This window comes from Macaca nemestrina, chromosome 7, assembly GCF_043159975.1.
Source record: "Macaca nemestrina isolate mMacNem1 chromosome 7, mMacNem.hap1, whole genome shotgun sequence".
Taxonomy (NCBI): domain Eukaryota; kingdom Metazoa; phylum Chordata; class Mammalia; order Primates; family Cercopithecidae; genus Macaca; species Macaca nemestrina.
This window is the reverse complement of record NC_092131.1, coordinates 173,919,849-173,933,702: the sequence shown is the minus strand read 5'-3', so window position 1 is coordinate 173,933,702 and position 13,854 is coordinate 173,919,849. Positions and strand designations below refer to the sequence as shown.

At 37.5% G+C, this 13,854-nt stretch overlaps 1 protein-coding gene across 1 annotated transcript in view; it reads right to left on the bottom strand.

Moving 5' to 3' along the window:
• Window positions 1–13,854, bottom strand: part of LOC105499091 (nuclear pore associated protein 1) — a 564,120-nt gene that overhangs the window by 511,903 nt on the left and 38,363 nt on the right. The window contains exons 7-8 of the mRNA XM_071099379.1: window positions 9,583–9,723; window positions 2,341–2,455 (exon numbers count right to left, since the gene is read on the bottom strand). The gene's annotated coding sequence lies outside the window, so the exon portion shown is untranslated. The remainder of the gene's footprint in view (window positions 1–2,340; window positions 2,456–9,582; window positions 9,724–13,854) is intronic.

Here is a 13,854-nt window from a genome sequence, read left to right as displayed (position 1 = left end):
CGAACATCTTTGACAGACATCTCCAAAATTGAATTCTAAATTAAGTCTCTGACTTATTGCTGGGGCTTATCAAAGCTAAAAAAAATTAATCACTGTGAAGTGTATCACCACCTCCAACACCCTGAAAAAGTTCTTATCAGGTGCTATTAACTAATCTTTGTGGTGTTAAGGTACAAGGAATTGACTCCTGGATACATGTAGCTCCTCTAAAGAAGACAGACTCCTGCCAGCATCTAATATCAACCTCAAGTTAACCAATCTCCAAATCTCCAAATTGAAGAGTGTCTGCCTTTCCTGGCCATCCTGACTGAAACTCCCACATTTTTCCTTGGTTTAGATAAAATATAAATTATCTATTTTATTTCACCTAAGATTTATCCCTTTAAAATAAAAATTTGGAACTGCCTGGTTAAAAACTGTTTGGGGCAGGGAACAGGTAATCAAGAGACTGATGATCTAAAATGAAAAAGAAAAACTTAAAAACTCACAAATGAAGAATCCATATAACTTTACCAGATCTGCTTCTCTATGTCTGTGTATTTATATGCTTCATATAATTAATATTTTGCTAACAAACTATATAAAAGAGCTCTAATTAATTGGCATATTTATGCACTTAAAGAAAATATTTTATCAAAAAATTTAATTACAATGCTTTGTAGTTCACATGACTCTAATGATCTTTGAATAATAAAGATAGCTCTAAAGATTACTGGTACAATAACATTATTTCTTCAACATTTAGACATTTGGTCTAAATTAGGCAGGTCAGATATTCTCTTTGCTTTTTTAAGGTTATAAATATCTGTGACTTTCTGTAATTGTCCAACCTGCCTGCATTAGAGCCAGTAGCTTCCAGGTAAAGCCTGGGGACATGCTGAGTTAGCCATGTCCCCTAGGTATGTTGGATAGTGTCAGACATTATCTTCATTTCTGTCCTGTGTCCTAGGCTCTGCACTTGATATGAAATTAAAACTGCTTTCACTAAAAATAAAAGTTGTGAAGATTTAACACTGTAACACGTGTAACTGATACTACTGAGAAAACATTTACATTTAAGGCATGTAAAAATTATAAAATGTCTTTTTATAAAAAATTATAAAAAGACCTAAAGATATGATTTTTGTTTTAAAAAGTAACCTTGTCTAAATTAGAGGTTTTAAAAATTGTCTTAAGTTAAAAAAATAATAGGACAAAAATGTAAGGTTTAAGCAAATTATAAAGGTTTGTAGAAGATTGGTCTTGTAAAGAAAGTTCTGTGTGTGAGTGTGACTAGCTTGCCAAAACTTGAAGCGGGTTAGTTTTTCTACAGAATGATCATTAAGGTAAAAATCACAATGACACAGGCCCAGAATCTGCACGCTAAAGTGTGATAAACAGAGTTTTCATTGAGCATTAATCAGTTGTTTAGTAGGAAGTTGTAAACAGTTAGAGTCAAACTGATTTAGATTTGATAGTTTTGTTTATAAGGTTTTATGTAAAAATTGGGTTTGACATTAATAAAACACTAATACAAAGGTAAAATTTGGTCTTCTCTTTAAACAAGATTTCTGTATACTACTGAGAGATAATAAAGTATTTTTATTTGTCTTCTAAACTGAAAAAAGTAGAGGAGAGAGAAGATACAAATTCGAATGGCCTCATGCTGACTTTATTTGGTCCTTCTGTTGGGAGAGCAGAGTCGCCTCTCTACCAATGAATAAAGGCTTTTGCCTTTTTGAATTTTTGAGCTACCGTTTTGGCTAAGCAAATGATTTGTGGTTATCTGGGATTCTATTTGGTGATATGAAGTGTTTTAAGCCTTTAACACTCGCAAACTTTGAAAAATACAATTATAAACTAAGAATTTTTCTTTTAACTCATTAGTCTTTTAAGTATTAGGTCCCCTGAAGTCCAAAAGAGACATATTTCATTTATTTGGTATATTAACCTACAGAAAACATTGTCAAATACAAAATTATGTTTAACTTTCTTTGGGTTATATTTATATAAATATGTTATTAGGATGTATTCCAAAATTATATGGTTCCTATAATTCTAATATGTCTTTGTATATGTTATCACTAATAATAATGTTTATTATGTTAAATTGTTATGTTCCACAGAAATGACCGGATTTCTTTGTCGATTGTGTCTTTAACAATGGCCTCGTTGGACACAGTGGCTCAGGCCTGTAATGTCCTCACTGGGAACGGTGGCTCGTGCCTGTAATACTACAACTTTAGGTGGCTAATTGGAAGAATTGCTTGAGCTCAGCTAGTTGAGATCAGTGTGAGCAAGATAGTGAGACCTTATCTCTACAAAAAAATGAAAATATTAGCTGTATGTGGTAGCACTTGCCTGTGGTCCCAGCTCCTCTGGAGGCTGAAGAAAGAGGATTGCTTGATCCCAGGAAGGTGAGGCTACAGTGAGCCATAATTGTGCCACTGCACTCCAGCCCGGGTGGCTTGAGACGCTGTCTCAAAAAAATCAAAGTAAAATTAATAAAACAGTGGCTGTCCTGAGATAATTGTCATGCACAGATTACTGTGGTTCTTTTTCTTTAAACTATTCAAAAGGTGTTTGCTGTTTGAAATGTTCTCCTGAATACAGGTTTCTCATAACTAAAGACTGGGGCATTGAAATAGGAAAAAAACAAAACAAACTTCCAAACTCTCATAGATAGCTGTATGTTTATGAGGACTGCTGGCTCAAGGTCAGACAAAGTTAACTTCATGGACTGAACTAATAGAAGACCGAAATAATCCTTTTATGAGTTGCTGCTTGCAAAGTTGCTGAGCCTTTTTGTCATTTTTCAGAGTCAAGACAACATTTTTCTTTTCAGCTATTTACAGCTTCTCATGATTGAGTAAAGTATATTCCTGTGAGCAAAAGGTGAAAAATAGTTCATATTCTCTACTTGATTTCTCCAAAATTTGAAAACTACTTATGAGGATTCCATACCAAGGAGATATAGTTATTTACCTAAGTACAATAAGAATCTGATTTCTTTTGTAACAGGAGACAACTGTAGGCACAGATTATTTTACCAAAGATATGGTTATTTTACCAGTGGAATGGCCTACTTTCAAATACAAAAAGACAGGCTTGAGGAATTGAAGTTGACCAACAGAGATGATAAAAGCCCCTTGAAGAAACTGGCCTCGTAACTATCTACACAGGCCTTGCACAGGGTTCCTGACCTGTGGTAAGTAAAAACTGTCACATTCTGACAGGCCTATGATTCCCAAATTATCTTGGGAGCTGAAGAAGTGAGAAATTCAACCAGTGTGTATGAGTATTTACAGGCACAGATACATCCCTTCAAGGCTTTAAAAAAGTCCAATCCGAGATTCCTTAGGGAACAAAGTTCCAGCAAACCCAGTTTAGAAAGAGCTAATATGGGAAATAATTATTCTGGCTGAACTTTACACAAATAATCAGGCTAACTATAATAATACCAAAACTTATTTTGCAAATAAATGTGTCCTACTATGATATGTCTTAAATAAAAACGAAAACTAGGGAGCAAAACATTATATTTCAGAAAAATACTATAGCACACTTGTTGTTAGATTCTAGTCTTGTCTATTGTTTTTGAGTTTTTTATTATTTTCTGCACTTTGGAATGAATCCTGAAATCTCTCAGAGCTAAAGTCCTCAAACTAATATATCCACATTTTTTTCCCACTTTTGTGACCTGGACTCAATGAAATGGGTACGACCTTCTTCCGGAGGCCCTGCATGCTGAAGCTTATCCCTTGAGATACAGATAAAAAATACGTGAGATTGTCATCGCTATCCTCCTTTGCAACTTAAAAATGCTTTGAATCTAACATCTGGATACGTTGTGCCCAACATTAACCTTTGTTATTATTTTCTATTTCCCTACAAATGCCTGTTATTAATAATATTTTTTGCCTTAATCACATAAGGGAGCCTCCTTCATTTGCAGTGACACCTCCTGGAATGAAACACAGATAGGATATATTCGGAGAACTAGGAAACTAACTAAAAAGATATGAGATGGTATATTTAAATTTGCTCTTTCCTGTTTATCCCAATTTGTCTTTCTAACAACCTCTGACCCAAATCTCTCTTGACTGTTGACCCCATGTCTGATTGGTTCTTAGGGCTATTCACTCTAATCCCTCAGGGATTTAGACAAATTACAAAAGGACTTCTGAAGCTAGGACTTCCACTCCTTATATTAGGACCCATTATCCTAGAGTTTGCTGTTCACTTAAGTGCTGTACTAAAACAGTGGATGACAGTACTAACATCTTTGTCATGCAAGCCTAGGAACCCCAACCAGGCATCTGCGAATACATACAGGCAGCTACAAAGCAGTTTCATTCCATTTACTCTGGGGCCAAACCCTATCTCAAGTATACCCCTTGTTAGCAGAAAGAAGTTAGAATGGTCTTTGGCCTTTTCCCAACACTGTACCTCACACCTTAAGAATAAGATGCAATGGGGAGGCCGAGACAGGCAGATCACGAGGTCAGGAGATCGAGACCATCCTGGCTAATATGGTGAAACCCCGTCTCTACTAAACATACAAAAAAAAAAAAAAAAAAAAAACTAGCCGGGCGAGGTGGTGGACGCCTGTAGTCCCAGCTACTCGGGAGGCTGAGGCAGGAGAATGGCGTAAACCCGGGAGGTGGAGCTTGCAGTGAGCTGAGATCCGGCCACTGCACTCCAGCCTGGGCGACAAAGCGAGACTCCGTCTCAAAAAAAAAAAAAAAAAAAAAAAAAGAATAAGATGCAATGAAATTCAGAAGGGGAAATTGAAATCCCATTTGCAAAAACAGTAATTGAGAAAATTACGACAGGGAGAGACATACGACCTAAGTGACTTCATCTTGCATTCACCTCCAAGCGGCCCTTGTTTATTCCTGGGTAAAAACAAAACCCACTTCGGAAGAAATTTACTTTGTGGCTTAATTTTGAAACAAAGATAATAACAGCTCCTCCCTGAAACAAAACCCCTCATTGTTTGGGGACCACAATCACCTTTGTAAAACTAACAAATTAACCACTGTATTAGAAAGCACGGCTCGGGAGTCATACAATCAGAGGCCACAAGATTAATTAACTCCCCAATGGCTCCTATACATAACATTACTATTGTAAAACCTAAGATTGGTGTTTGAGGTATTTCTCATAACTTGCATTCTGACAGATCAGCAGGTGCCACCCAAACCAGTAAACTGGCTCATCTGGATATGTGGCCCCCACCCAGCAGGTGAGTCAGCAAACAAGATGGCTTTGACTTCCTAAGAGTTCATCCCTGACCCAAACCAATCAGCATGTCCCTTTCTCTAACCCCCTGCCCACAAAACTATCTATAAAAACTCTAGTTTCTGAGTATATGGAGAAGCAGTTTTGAGTAATATGAAAATTCTGCTCCCTCTTTTAGCTGGCTCTACATGTATAAAATGTTCTCTATAGTAACTCCCTTATCTTGGTAAAGTGGCTCTATCTGGGCAGCAGCCAACATGAACCCAGTGGGCATCAACAACCCAACTGCCGAGTTTTGTATCAAGAAAACTTGTTTTGATTTCACGGGTCGACAGAGGAGACTTTAGATTTTAGAACTTTCTGTTGGTGCTGGAACAATTTAAGCCTTGGAACTATAGGAATGAAATAAAGCTTTTGTGACAGGGTGTGATTTTTAGAGAGTCAGAAGTGCAGTGCTAGGGTTGGAATATTGCTTCCTTTCCAAATTTATGCTGAAATTTCATCCCTAACATGGCAGTGTTGAATTGTGAGGCCTTTAAAAGGTGATTGGATCATGAAGAGTCTGACCCCATAAGTGAATTAATCCCTTCATGGATCAATACATTAATATTTAACGATTAATAGTCTATTATGAGAGAAGAGTGGCTTATAAGAAGGGAGACATGATCTTGCATGTCAGCAAGCGCTACTCCATTGCCATATGACACCCTGTAGACTTCAGAACTCTTCCGAGAGTCCCAACCAGCAACAGGATCTCGCCACATACAACCTGTCACCCTTGGACTTTTCAGTCTCCATAACTGTATGAAATACATGTGTTTTCTTTATCAACTACCCAGTTTCAGGTATTCTGTTATCAGTAACAGAAAATGGACTAAAACAAAGTCTTAGTATTACTATTCCCTGTTATTAAGTTCAATGGATTATTACCACCATTCCAGACAAGAATACAACTGCTCCAGATGTTTCAGGAATGAAGGTTTGCATCACCCTACCATATAAAGACCCAGGACCAGCAAAGGGGCTTGCTGAAGACAAAGAGAATACAGAATGGGTAGCAGTAGAAGGGAGTTATAAATACCAGACAGGGCCAGGTACAGTGGCTCATGCGTGTAATCCCAGCACTTTGGGAGGCTGAGGCAGGTGGATCACGAGGTCAGGAGATTAAGACCATCCTGGTTAACATAGTGAAACCCCATCTCTACTAAAAATACAAAAAATTAGCTGGGCGTGGTGGCGGGCGCCTGTAGTCCCAGCTACTCAGTGAGGCAGAAGAATGGTGTGAACCAGGGAGGCGGAGCTTGCAGTGAGCCGAGATCATGTCACTACACTCCAGCCCGGGAGACAGAGTGAGATTCTGTGTCAAAAAATAAAAAATTTAAAAAAAAAAATGATAAAATAAATACATGCATACACACCAGACAGAACCAGGTGACCAGTTACAGAAACAAGGATTAAAATTGTCACTAGTATTTCCTATCTACTTTGTTAAGAATACATTTGCATGTTATATATCAATATATTAGGCAAATAACATTGTTTTTATTTCTCTCTTCTTCTTTTGTCACAAAACACAAGAATGTGTTCACTTGATACTAACAGTTAAGTGTTAGCAATTTAACATACTTGTATTGAAGTTATGGGGTATCAGGAGAAGAGTAAACATCACCCACAAACTTCCACTGCTCTTAAGACAAATAGTATAGTGTGTTTTGGTTGCACACAGGATGGTTGCATCGTGTTAGGTAGAACTATTGCCTTGTTATTGTCTGTATCTAAAGATTAGTTATGGCTTAAGGTGATACATATAGGTGCCAACTAGAAAGGTGCTGGACTTGTCATGGTTAATTTAAGGTGCTGACTGGATTAAAGAATACCTAGACAATTGGTAAAGCATACTTCTGGGTGTGTCTGCCAGGGTGTTTCCAGAGGAGGTTGGTATGAGTCAGGGAATTTAGTGGGAAAAATCCAGCCTCAATGAAGGAAGACAGCATACAATCTCCTTGGGGACCAAATAGAACCAAAAATGAAAAAATTATAAAAGTTTTCCTGTCTCTCTCCAGGACAAAGTATATTCCTTTTCCTGCCCTTGAAAAATAGAACTCCATGATCTATGACCTTGAAACTCCAGAACTTATACCAGTAAATGCCCTGGATTCTCAGGCCATTGGTCTCAAACTGAGAATTACACCAAGAGCTTCCCTGGTTCTGAAGATTTCAGCTTTGGACTGAGCCATCACGCTACAGCATCCAAGGTACTTAAACTCGCAGACTGCTGTCTTGGGAATTCTCCATCTCTACAATGTTAACACGAGTAAATCCCCAAACAAAATGCCATTTATCTAACTATTGTCTATCTATCAACACTCCATCTACGTATCTATCTACCTACCTACCTACCTCCCTCCCTCCCTGTAGTTCTGTCTCGCTGGAAAAAAAACTGACAAATACACCCATAAAGACTTCAGACAAATGGCACAATAGTATGTCTTTCTCTAGTTGCTGCTCCAGCACCCCTGCTACTTATGAGTGTGTGGCCTGGAGAGCTCTTCATTTTCATTGACACTTCAAGGAATGCTGGCCTCTTCTTACTGGGATAGGTTAGTAATACATTACTAACGCCATTATACACATTGTGTTGAGTTGCCTTCTCTGTATTTCACATGACGAACACACATGGACCTCACTTTTCTCCCACTTAGCACTCTCCTAAAGAGTGGTTACCTTGGTAGAAATAAACTAGATACAGGTCAGACAGGAGCCACAGGGTGTCTTATAGTATAAACAAGTACTCTCTGAGAAAGATACCCGGATGTAAGCTGGAAAGTTCGGTTTTAGGCCATCCATCAGGATAAGTAAGCATTCCATGAAAGGCACATCCAGTACCAAACCCTGAGTTGTACTGGGCAAGGCTATAGGTTATAGCCATCGTCCAGAGAGGCCTTAACAGGAAACAGAAGTAAAAATAAAATACATGCTGTGTGATAGTTTTACAAACTATAGTTCCAGGAATCCTTGAGAGGGAAAGTAAAAATGGCAAAGCATTACTTGAAAGTTTGCCCTGGAGTCGTAGTTCTCCAAAGATAAAGAAAAATCTCAGGCCTGGTGCAGTGGCTCACGCCTGTAATACCAGCACATTGGGAGGCCGTGGCAGGTGGACCATAAAGTCAGGAGATCGAGACCATCCTGGCTAACACGGTGAAACCCTGTTTCCACACAAAACAAAAAAAATTAGCCAGGCGTGGTGGCAGGCACCTGTAGTCCCAGCTACTCGGGAGGTTGAGGCAGGAGAATGGTGTGAACCTGGGCAGTGGAGCTTGCGGTGAGCTGAGATCGCGCCACTGCACTGCAGCCTGGGTGACAGAGTGAGACTCCAACTCAAAAAACAAACAAACAAAAAAACAAAAACAACAAAAAAAAACTCTATCTAGAGCATTTGAGCCCTAATAATAGAAATATAAACAATGATCTCTGTAACTTATTTATGTATTTATTTAATTTATTTATTTAATGGGGTTTCACTATGTTGCCCAGGCTGGAGTGCATGGTTATTCACTGGCACAATCATAGCACACTACACAGACTCAGACTCCTGGTATCACATGATCATCCGAACAACCCTCCCTAGCAGCTGGGACTGACTACAGGGGTGTGCCATCACTCTTGCACAGACACCATTTTTAAATCAAGAAAGTAGCATTTCTTTTTCTTCTTTCCCATAGTCATTCTAATCATGTGAAGAATGATCATACAAATCATTTTATGATTAGTAACTGAAGATGTAGATGCATTATAGTTTCCATACAATCTTTTATGCTGTCCACTTGTTACTTGGATCAACTTTAGATTTGGATACTTGAGAAGAAGAATGGGCTTTACTGTTCCCTGAAGAATAGAGTGAGTAAAATAGAAACTCATCTCATTTATATTTTCTAATGTTATTGCATTTGTACCATGAGTTTTAGGTTCCATGAAGGCTTCATTAACAGGAAGACCTGATCTCAAATACATGAGCCATGTCTACACTTCTATTTATTTAGAAGTAATTTTAGATCTATAGAGAGTTGTTAAAATCTTACAAAAAGTGGATATACCCTTCAATTTCCTGCAACATTAATATCATACACATAACCATAGACTATCTGTGAAAACTCACAAACTGACAAAGGCACAAAACTATTAACTAAAGTACTGACTGTCTTCATATTTTACCAGGTTTTCCACTAATGCCATTTTTCCTTTTTTTGGATCTAATCAAGGATAACATACTATGTTTACCATCAAGTGTATTATTGTTTATTGCAGCATAGCCAATTACCTCATACCTTAGTGGCTCAAAAGCACACACAAATTACTCACAGTTTCTCTGGGTCGGGAATCTGGATGTAGATGACTGCAAAGGCTGAGGTCTCACCTGAAGGATCGGCTGGGGAGGAATCATCTTCTAAGTTCATGTGATTGACCAGGTTGAGAAGATTACACTGATGAATTATTCCAAACCTTTAAAATATCAACAGCAATGTTTTACTAACTGTTCTCCAAAAAAATAAAACAACAGAGAAGAGATCATTGTGCAGTGCGTCCTATAAGGCAGATTCCTCTGAGGTAATAACCAGACAAAGACAATCCAAAAAATGAAAACTATAAACTAATATGCTTTATGGATACCTAGGCAATAATTCTCAAGGAAATAGTTTCAACACAAATCAGGATCGTAAAACAGAATTAAACACTTATTTATTTATTTACTTAGGATCATAAGTTTGGTAAAACATATAAAAAGAATTAATGTAATAACTACATCAATATAATGACAAAATTTTCATTATCACATCTAAAAATATGGAATAAGCACTTTCCAATTCAAAAACCCACTCACAGTAAAAACACTAAGCAAATTTTGCATAAAGGGAATGTTCTTCCCTAAAACAGGCACCTATGAAAAATTCACATGACAACACATAGTATCAAGTAGGTCTCAGTAATATTCCCAAAATTATAAACACAAAAGGTTACCTATTCCCACTAATTCAACTAAACATTATGCTTGAGGACATAATTTATAAAAGTAGGATAGAAAAATAAATATAAGACTTCCAATTTGAAAGGGAAGAAGTCAAACAATCTATTGGCCACTGACACAACCTAATATATAGAAAATCCTAAAAAATCCACTAAAATAACGTTGAAACAAAAACAAAATTCAGTATTCATGAACAATGTAATAAATTGCATTCTTATACAATACAAACTAATCAAATAATGACACTCAAAATAATTTCATTTAACATGGCATCAAAAAGGAAATATATTTGAAAATAACATAATAACTGTAAGATATATATACTGAAAATTACAAATAATATTGAAGTCTTAAAGAAATCCTAAATAAATGAATACAAGAATTAGTGTAATATACTATATAAACTAGTTTTTCATTGATCAGAAAGCTATTAAGTATTAACCAGGATGCTTATACTTTCTAAATACATCTTCAGAATCAATACAAGCCCTACTAAAATTCTAATTTTTTTTTCATTTTTAGCAGTTCTTGGACCACTGATTCTAAAACACACAGAAAAATGCAAGTGATCCAGAACAGCCCAAAGAATGTTACATGTTTTTTACAGAAACTCAAATGATGGTTATAGAAAGTCTGCCCATAGGGAAATGGGGCATAATTTCCTACTTTCTATGAATGCGCTGGGCATAGTGATGTTTTTTCCAAAAGGTACATCATGAAAAGAGGAATAATATTAATTTTATAGTGAAGAAAACTGAGCTAAACTGCCTCATCCATGTGATCAAATAACATTAACCATGATAAAGCAGCTGGGCACAGTGGCTCACACCTGTAATCCCAGCACTTTGGGAGCCTGAGGTGAGAGGATCGCTTGGGGCCAGGGCTTAGAGACCAGCCTGGGCAATGTCTTGAGACTCTCCCTCCATAACAGTAAAAGTAAAATGAAATCACCCAGATGTGGTGGCACATGCCTGCAGTCCCATCTACTCAAGAGGCTGAGGTGGAGGATCATTCAAGCCCAAGAGTTCGAGGCTGCAGTGAGCTTTGTTCACGCCACTGCCCTCCAACCTGAGCAAGAGTGAGACCCATCTCAAAAAAAAGAAAAAAAAAGTGATAGAGCATGTTGATACTATGTACTCTTGTCACAGTATGATGAGAATAAAACCTTCCCTCTGTGGTTTTCCTCTGCTAAATCCACAACGGCCATCCAGTCATTAGGAAAACACCAGAGACATCCCAAAGGAGGGATTTCAATGACATCAGAAATAGGAAAAATCTGAGAAACTGGCACAAGATACCTAAATGTGATGTGGTGTCCTGGGCGGAATCCTGGAACAGAATATGGACGTTACGGGAAAACAGAACATCTGATCAATCGTGAATGTTGGTGAATGATAATGTATAATATTGGTTCACCAACTGCAACAAGTGTTTCAAATGAATGTAAGAATTTATAAAAGGGAAATTATGTGTTGAGTATATATAAACTCTCTGTATGTACTTCTAACTATTCTGTAAATTCAAAAGTATTGTAAAAAAGATTTTAAAAAAACAAATAAATAGCCCGGGCGCTGTGGCTCATGCCTGTAATCCCAACACTTTGGGAGGCTGAGGCGGGTGAATCACGAGGTCAAGACCATCCTGGCCAACATGGGGAACCCTGTCTCTACTAAAAACACAAACATGAACCAGGCGTGGTGGCGGGCGGCTGTAATCCCAGCTACTCGGGAGGCTGAGGCAGAAGAATCGCTTGAACCTGGGAGGCGGAGCTTGCAGTGAGCCGAGATTGTGCCACTGCACTCCAGCTTGGCAACAGTGGGAGATTCCATCTCAAACAAAACCCAAAAAACCAAAAAAACAAAACAAGCAAGCAAAACAAATAAATAAAACATATATATTTTTAAAATTATACTATTGAGCTTACTAAGCAGAACACTGTCGATCTTGTAGTGTCCCAGGTGCTCACTTCCCTATTCCTACCCTTTTTGTTACCCTGGTGAACAGCACTATTATTTTTAATTTTCCTTTTTCCACTTGCAAACTTTTCTTTCTTAGTTTTGGTCTCTAAATCTGTATTTGTAAATAATGTCCTGTTTGCTGTTTCTTGTCTTCACAAATAGATAATTACATGTCTTTAACTATATGGCTCAGTAAAATCATGAGAAACATTCAGAGAAATCCAGATTGTGATACATTTTACAAATTATGTGACCTGTTTTCTCACAAAGGCCAAGGTCAGCAAAGTAAGTGAGGACTGAGAACCTGTTCCAGATTAAGAAAGACCTGATGTTGGCAGGTGAGCGCTCAGATGGTGCGCAATGATCCTCACAGCTTGGTGTACATAACCCAATATTCTAATCCTTTCCTTTTGACTTTGCGGAGAAACTGAGACTTGCTTTGATACATCAGAAGACTACAACGTGATAGGACGTCACTTGAATAATCATGTTACCTAAGATTATGATTCCTGTCTTGCTGCAGGCTCTCTCCCATGGTGGCTTTGATGACACATTCTGCCATGGGAGAGAAGCCAACATAGGAAATAACTGAATGCAGCCTCTGGCCACAGACATTGAAAAATTGAGGCTCCCGTTCCAGTATCCTGCCCTAGAGGTTGCAATTTATATTTACAACTAATCTAAGCTCCTTTCATATAAAATTATACTGCTTCAGAAGTAGTGTAACCATCTTATAATAGTTCTATTTCTTTTTCCTGTGTTTTTCCTTTTGTCCCTCTTTTCCTGTCTTTCATTTTACTTGTAGGTGTGTATATATCTTATACTTACAAAAATATAATTAAATAAATTGCTTTTATTTTTTTGAAACAGAGTCTTGCTCTGTCACCCAGGCTGGGGTGCAGTGGTGCATTCTAAGCTCACTGCAAACTCTGCCTCCCGCATTCAAGTGATTTTCCTGCCTCAGCCTCCTGAGTAGCTGGGATTACAGATGTGTGTCACAACACCCAGCTAAATTTCGTATTTTTTTTAGTAGACATGGGGTTTCACCATGTTGGCAAGGCTGGTCTCGAACTCCCGACCTCAGGTGATTCACCCACCTGGGCCTCCCAAACTGCTGTGATTACATGCCTGAACCAACGCGCCCAGCCTTGCTACTATTTTTTAGAAAGACACCTGTCTGCTATTAAATATAATTATTTTAAATAAGCTGTTATATGTAAGATCAATTAAGAATATGAAAATTAAAAGCTTTTCTTACCTTGAGTAACCAATGAAGTATAAAAAAGTCTGAGATGCCAAGAAAGAATATTGAATTATATGAAATGCTGAATAAAAACCACAAAAAAAGGAAAATGAATGGAAGACAAAAATGGAAAGGGGCAGAGCAAAAATGAGAAGAGGTAACAAACATGGTGGATATTCATCCAACTGTATCAATAATCACTTTGAAAAAGTGTCAAAACCTAATTCAAAACAAACATAATGAGGATATCAATATATGTGTGAGTTAATTTATGGATTAATTTCAATGTTGCTTTCATTTCTATATGAATAAAACGTAAATTTAAAACTCTAGACGAACTGTAAGTGTAAATAAGTCTATTATGTGTATAAGTGTTTAGATAGAGACATTATTATTTCTTTGAGATC